We start from the raw sequence: 6,647 nt of genomic DNA on the forward strand, positions 1-6,647 counted from the left end.
TGGAGTTGGTCCCCGGGCGCTGCACCGTGGCTGCCCACTGCTCCTCAGGGATGGGTTAAATGCAGAGAAAGAATCTCACTGTACTAGCTGTATATGTGACAAATAAAGTACCTTTAAAAACCTTTAATCTTATACGCTCCACAACAAACTTCTTCAAGAGAGAAAAAAAAGAGGGAGCAGATGTACACATTGGTAGAAGGCTTAGGCTACCTAACTTTAAACATTTTTTAAATAAATAGGCCAGTTACTATTTCCAAATAATTTATATTTTGATTAATTTAACACTTTGTCTCATATCAGATGTTTCTACGTTTCAGTTTAAGTTTTCGCAAATCCCAAAGTGATGTATATACCGGTAGTCATAGAACTGTAAAACAACGCAGTGTAAAATCTAAATATCAGAATGATCAAAATATGAAAAGCAGCAACTCCTGACACTGGAAAAGCTGAAGCTAGAAAATGACTGTTAAATAATCATGATTAGTTCTCTGTTTAACAATACTAACACATTATTAACACATTATTTGAGCTTTATAAAATCAGAGGCTCCGAGGTTGGTGCTGTAGAATAAAATACAGAAAAAAAAAAAAGATCAGTTTCGCTGCACAGAGATGTAAAGGTATATTATTTTATTTGGGTTCAAATCTTTGACAAAAAACAACAACAAAAGAACAAATTACAACACAATCAGCAACGTGACAAATTGACAAACGACAGGTACAGAGAGCTCCATTACAGGAATGAACAGTGGAGGGTGGATGCTGAGGTCTGATCTGAGTGGTTGCTGAATCACGTCCATCAACAGGAAACAGGGCTGACAAGGAGAAGAAAAAACAACAAAGAAACAGAAAACAAAACAAAGTCAGCACTTTCTGCCGCCACATTGCAACATGACCGTGACTCAGAGGAGTTGAGGTGTGTATATAAGAAGAGAGCAGCCTCCTGTCATCACTGCACCATCAGCTGATACCTGAACAAACCTCCTCACATCTACCTGACAGGTACGACTGCTGCTGCAGGTTTCTCTTCTTTCACTGGAGCTGATGCCTCTGCTCTCTCTCTCTCTCTACATTAACCAACATCTTTTCTTTCTCCACAGAACAATCGTTGATCTTCAGCATGAAGACTGTCCTGCTCCTGGCTCTTTGCCTCTATGCTGCATCTGCAGGTCAGATCTCACACTCACACTTACACACTTGTGTGGGAGCAATGTTGCCATCTAAAAGACAGTTCACTCTCTCTTCCTCCTCTTTCTCTGTGCAACTCGGAAAGCCTGCCCAGATGGCTGGCAACGGCTCGGCTCTCGCTGCTTCGTGTTTGTCAAAGGCCCCAAGTCCTGGTGGGCTGCTAAGGTATGTCTGCTCTAACTGCTCTCTGTTGTTACATGACGGCCATTAATTGTACAAAGCGTCAACATCAAACACATAGCTCATATTGACTGTGTTATCTTCATCAAAGTTTACAACAGAAACGATCGTCTTCACCTAAAGCCTCTGGATAGTGATGATATGTTGGTAGTTTAGTTTAGTCTGTCACCATCAGTTCATAAGAAGAGGAGCTTTACATTCACATATAAGACAAAAGAGTCATGAAGTGAAGTGAGTTGAGATCTGTTTAGTTTAGTCCCTTTGTTCTTCCTCTGTCCATCAGGATTCCTGCAACACCATTGGAGGTCACCTGGCCTCGGTCACCAACGCCCAAGAGGAAAGATTCCTCCAGCAGAGGATAAGGTCAAATGGTGTGGGCGCCGCATGGCTGGGAGGCTTCGTCATCCAGGTATTCATATATGAAATCCTACGAGCTCAGTCAATCCAGTGACCAAAGACCTCACTTCCTTACACTGATGTTCTTTGTCTCTCAGGGGACATGGATGTGGGTTGGCGGTGAACGTCTCTCTTTCACCGACTGGTACATCCCGCGACCCCCCACCGAGTATCCCTGCATTTACCTGCAGAAAGAGCCTAAGTCATTTTCTTAGTTTAGATTTTGCAAGTACAAGAACAACCTATAGATAGCTTTGGCTTTATATTATTTATTTATCCTTTATTTAACCAGGTAAAACTAATTGAGATTTAAAAACCTCTTTTACAAGAGTGACCTGGCTAAGAAAGCAGTGCGCAAAACAACACCTACTGTAGAACAAGACAAGATAGAATTATACAAACGGTATAAACATTTACAAATTACAGAGGGCAAGCACAAGAGTCAATGGATCTTCGTTCTCGATCCTTTAGGACTGATCTGAATTCCCCCAGGCCAATGAGTTCAGTCAGTCCTAGATCCCTCTGCAGATCGTTCCAGCTGGAGGGGGCAGAAAATTTAAATGCCCTTTTCCCCAACTCAGTCCTGACTATTGGGACCTGCATCTGTATAATGTTCTGGGATCGCAGATTGTAATGGCTGCAGGTTTTACGCATGTATAGGCACAAATATGGGGAGAGAAGACCAAGTATAGATTTATATAAAAAAGTAATCCAGTGGGAGAACCTACAAACAGATAAAGAGGGGCACTTTGCAGCCGCATACAAAGAACAATGATGAACATGGTGATCACTTCCAGTCATGAACCGCAAAGCGGAGTGATAAACTGTGTCCAACTCTGGCTTGATATATTAGATACATTAGGTCCTGTTTGATGCTGATGCTACCAGGCTCTGCTTCCAGAGGGGGCAGCAACAGACATAAAGATTGATACACTAATTGCTCAACATACTCCGCTGAAAGAGGCGTCAGAGTGCTGCAAAGAAAGGGCACTAAACTGCATCTGTCAGGCAGGAAAGAGTTAGACAGGGGTCAAAAGGTCACGCTGCACAACTGTCTGTCCTCTGTGGAAAAACATTAACTGCTGTGGTGTATCAATTTGGTGTTGATGCTATTTTTTCTCTCTTTTTTAATCAAATCTCAGATGGTTTCAAACACCCTGCCTGTCTCTGGATTTTCCTTCATCTGCTCCAAGAACGCAAACGGCTGTTAGCATCCATGCTAAACATCTTGGACCTCAGCTGGAATCAGCTTGGATTTCTGCCTCTTTTTCTTCTGTTGTCCAATGTGTTTCCTACAGATGTTAAAACGTGAATCACTTTGCAACTTTTGAATCAGAGCATTTCTGTTTGTGATTGTGGAAGGACATTTGTTTTCTCTAATAAAGTAATTTGTAAATGGGACAGCGTGTGATCCTTATGTAAGGAGGTGAACTTATCCAAGGAGCCTCCAGGAGGCGCCCCCTTGTTGTTTTGCTCTAGTACTGTCTGTGGCCTTCTTCTTTGTTGGTTGCGGCCATTTTAGGTCACAACCTGATGTTTTGTGCTAAGGTAAGCAGCTAGAGCTACATCTCTCCACTAGAGATGGAAAAATAAGTTATTGTTTGTCGCTATACAGGCGATTGGTTGGACAAATATGAATGTTAGGAGTCATATTAATGTGGGGATTCTGTTATGGGTGCAAGAGACTTCTGGGGGGTTTGTTAAGTTTATTATGCTGGAGAAATGTGTTGGTTCTTTGCATATACACACACACACACACACAGAGTCTCACTCACTCGCTCAGTTACAACCACACATACTCTTTCAATCACCCTGACACACACCTGTTACCTGCTGGTTATACTGGTTACTGGAAGGGATTATGCTGGAGGTTTTATTGTTGTGTGATATGTTCTTGTTTTGTAAATGTCACAACCTGATGTTTTGTGCTAAGGTGAAGCCCTGTGATAAGGACCGAGCAACCCAGATCCTGTCTCCCTGCCTGGTTATTCCCTCCGTCTTCCACCGCAGCCAAGGAAGAAAAATACACAACGCAGAGACTTATTAGGTAGACCAAGGGCCTAATCTGATCCAGGCCAGAGGGAGCCGACCTCAAGGGTTACACTTACTTAAACCTGAAGATTATAACATCATTGAAAGAAGAGATCCACAGTTATGGCTACATTTTCCCAAATAACCACATGGGGCAGTGTTGAGCTCATCTTATAAACTCCACAACAAACTTCCTCAAGTGAAAAAATTAAAGGTCGAGAGCAGATATCAGCTTCACACTGCAAAGGCCAAATGAATTAATAATTCTGGGGTGTAAACCATTGATAGTAGGCTACCTAACTTTCACCATTTTTCACCATTTTGTAAATAAAGATTATCAAGGCCTTTTTTCTTTAATTTATTAATTGATCACATCGTCTAAATATCAAATGTTTCAGCTTCACCAAAGTGATATAGTCATAAAACTGTAAAATAGCGCAGTGTAAAATCAAAACATATTCCGTCAAATTAACACAGAAAAGCAGCAAATCCTCACACTGGAGATTCTGAAACTGGAAAATGTTAAATAACCGAATCATGAATAGTTCTCTGTTTAACAATTATTCAACACATTATTTAAAGGGATACTCCAACATTTTTTGGTTTTTCGTTGCCTCACTCCCGAGTCCATGACAAGCAGATAGACATCATCCTTTCGACTGTGCGTGTGTGGCAAGGTGAAGAGGGCCCGTGCGGGGATTGAACCCACACCTCCCGGGTAAGAGTCACACGTGCTTGCCAGTCACCCGAAGGGACATCCCCTTGGCCAAGTAGCCAGGGCACATGATCAACTGGAGGCATAGTGACAGGACCCTCAACTGTCACACATGGTTTTCTTAGAACCCAGGTGCCTACTGTCAGGACTGGCTCCGGATCCACACCGCTATGCGCACTAGAGCAGACAATGCCCCCCAGAGCGTTCCCCTCACTGCCTATCCAGAATCTAACTAACCTCAACCCTGGTCTTCATGTGGTTCTGCAGTGGGCTGATTAAGCACAAAACCAGCGGGGACCACCAGCGGCGACCCCACGGAGTGCCCCCGAGATGATTGCTTGCGCAACCAACACTAACCGCTCCCCACAACACTACTGACAAAAAAAACAAACAGATACAATCCCAAAGGAGACAGTGTCCTTCGCCTAATGGGAACCTCCAGAAAAAATGCGCATCCAGTGTATCACCTACCCTTCACAGGTGAACCAAGACTCGGACGAGCCCCCATTTGTCAGGACTGGCTCCTTTTCCAGACAGAACAAACGCGGAGAGGGGAAGGTGCCGGCAATAATCATATTTATTTGTAACAAAGATCACAGGTAAACAATCAGTGGTGAAGGATATCAGTAGTGAGTGCGGGTGCATGGATGGATATGTAGGTGTTGTCTGTGCATTAAAACCAAGAGGACAGTCGCAGCGGGGGAGCTGCAGGACGCCAGACCATGAATGGGATGAGAGAGAGAGACGGCGTTCTCCACCCGGCTTTTAGGAACATGGCCACGCCCCCCCCCCCCGGCATGCACACCGGAGGCCCATGAGTAATCCTGAGGGAGAGAGACAGGAGAGCGAGAGGGCGCCACACACACACACACTCATACACACCCACTTGGGGTTGTCACACTACAAAGCACGGACTCATGAGCTCGTCTCAACACCTCCTGTCTGTAACACTGGGGCAAAACCACCTGTTCCAGGGTGGCCCAGTGGGCATCTGCAGGTCTAGTAGGGGGTCTCCACCTCCTACAAAGCACATCATCCCGAAGGAAAAAGCACTTGGGAACTTCTCTAGCTTCCTGCACTGTCACTGCTAGTCTTAGTGCATGCTTTAACGAAGGGTCCTCCCGCTGCCTGCGCACCAATGACTCGCGGTTCAGAGGAACCTCCTCAGTTCGTACTCTCAGTACTTGCTCCTCACTCTCAGCCCCCTCACTAGTGCCTTCTCTGGGATCCAGTCCTTGCTGCTCCTGATCTCCCCTAACATTGTTCACTCTGTCCTCCTTAACAACTGTAACTGACGACGGTGAACTGTCATGCCACTGGCTGAGCAGGGAGTCAGACAGGTCACTCAACATAGGATCCGCGAGCTCTGGCGGCACATTAGTTTCCTCCACTCTCTCGTCAGCCTGTGTACGAGGAACCACATAGGCGGTGAAAACCTCAGGGAACTCTGATTCTAACTCCCTAGTCTCAGGAGGATCAACAGGGCATTCAGACTCCTTACTCCTCCGGCCAGATCATTACCCATCACCAAGTATATGGTCTTAAATGGGAGGTCTGGTGCCTCCGCCACCAGCACAAATCCACTCACTAACCCAGACCGTAAGTAGAGGCGATGTATCGGTAGCCACTCATAACCACCTCCTACTCCTAGCACCGCAGTGAACTCTCCTGTGAAGCTAGAGCTGGGCAGGTCAACAACCCCCTTTCTGATTAGTGTCTGCTTAGCCCCAGTGTCTCTCAGGATAGTAATGGGCACAGACAATCCCTTACTTGACTCAGACAGGGAACCCTCTGAAATGAATCCCTCATAACCTTGTAACTCCTCCTCAGGCCTCTGCTCCACAGACACAATACCTACAGTCTTAGCTGCACTATACCTGTTAGCCCAACGAGGGCACTGAGATTTCTTGTGACCCACCTTGTGACACCAAAAACAACGTAGCTCACCAAAAGAGCTCTGTTGCCGGTGGGGGACCTGAGCTGGCCCTCTCGGCGGAGCCGAACGTGGGAAACTACTCCGTTCAATGGCCCCGGAATGGGGGGGCCAAGGGGCCATTGCCCCCCCCACTTTACGCACCTGCCCTGCTCTACCGGTCGCTGATCACCATAGGCCGCTATCCCTGTTTCAATAATTCCCC

General features: G+C 45.7%; 1 long non-coding RNA gene across 1 annotated transcript; it reads left to right on the forward strand.

Annotated features, from left to right (window-relative positions):
- Positions 1–962: 962 nt before the first annotated feature.
- LOC146986667 (uncharacterized) lies at positions 963–1,353 on the forward strand. The gene is made up of 3 exons (XR_015036081.1): positions 963–1,001; positions 1,100–1,168; positions 1,273–1,353. It is a non-coding gene; the product is annotated as an uncharacterized LOC146986667 (long non-coding RNA).
- Positions 1,354–6,647: the final 5,294 nt, after the last annotated feature.

This window comes from Trachurus japonicus, chromosome 6 (genome assembly GCF_045865225.1).
Source record: "Trachurus japonicus isolate A0001 chromosome 6, Traja_1.0".
Taxonomy (NCBI): domain Eukaryota; kingdom Metazoa; phylum Chordata; class Actinopteri; order Carangiformes; family Carangidae; genus Trachurus; species Trachurus japonicus.